This window comes from Octopus bimaculoides, chromosome 5 (assembly GCF_001194135.2).
Source record: "Octopus bimaculoides isolate UCB-OBI-ISO-001 chromosome 5, ASM119413v2, whole genome shotgun sequence".
Taxonomy (NCBI): domain Eukaryota; kingdom Metazoa; phylum Mollusca; class Cephalopoda; order Octopoda; family Octopodidae; genus Octopus; species Octopus bimaculoides.
This window is the reverse complement of record NC_068985.1, coordinates 98,675,076-98,675,753: the sequence shown is the minus strand read 5'-3', so window position 1 is coordinate 98,675,753 and position 678 is coordinate 98,675,076. Positions and strand designations below refer to the sequence as shown.

Genomic DNA, 678 nt, shown 5'->3' with positions numbered 1-678 from the left:
TATATATATATATATATATATATATGTATGTATGTATGTATGTATGTATGTATGTATGTACGTATGTATGTATGTGTGTGTGTGCGTGTGTGTGTGTGTACTTGTGCTTGAGTGTAAGAGGACATTGGTCGATATCATAACGAAAGAAATTTGGGCTCCAGGGTACACAACAGAGAAAACAAATGAGAAATTCCCCTCATCAGCTGTCTTATCTAGAGATCGTGGCAGTTCTACATTTTAGGGCAAGACCTTTAAACAACAACCAACGAAAATGGTTGTCACGGATTAATACATTGGGAGAAGAGATATAAATCATCCGAATATAGTTAGATCGATCAGAATACAAACAAAACATGCACATACACACAAACATAGAAATATATACGCTTGTATGTGTGTATAGATATATAATTAGATCAAGATAGTTATGGCCGGTCTGTGGAGTTATCCAGAGTTTCACGTCTATAAGTCGCCTGGCTTCACACAGTTTCTTCAGACCCTAATATCCGCTCGCCCGTGGTAGGTTTATGGACGTGAAACCTTGGGTAACCCCATAGACCAGCTATAGCTATCTTTATCTTTATCTAAGCCTTCTACTACTCTATAACTTAGAATGTGATTCTCTTTCGGATTTATGATTTGCTGACGATATATGTATATATATATATATATATATAT

General features: G+C 35.7%; 1 long non-coding RNA gene across 1 annotated transcript in view; it reads right to left on the bottom strand.

Moving 5' to 3' along the window:
- LOC128247857 (uncharacterized) overlaps window positions 1–678 on the bottom strand; it is a 95,866-nt gene that overhangs the window by 1,141 nt on the left and 94,047 nt on the right. The gene's annotated exons all lie outside the window — the stretch shown is intronic.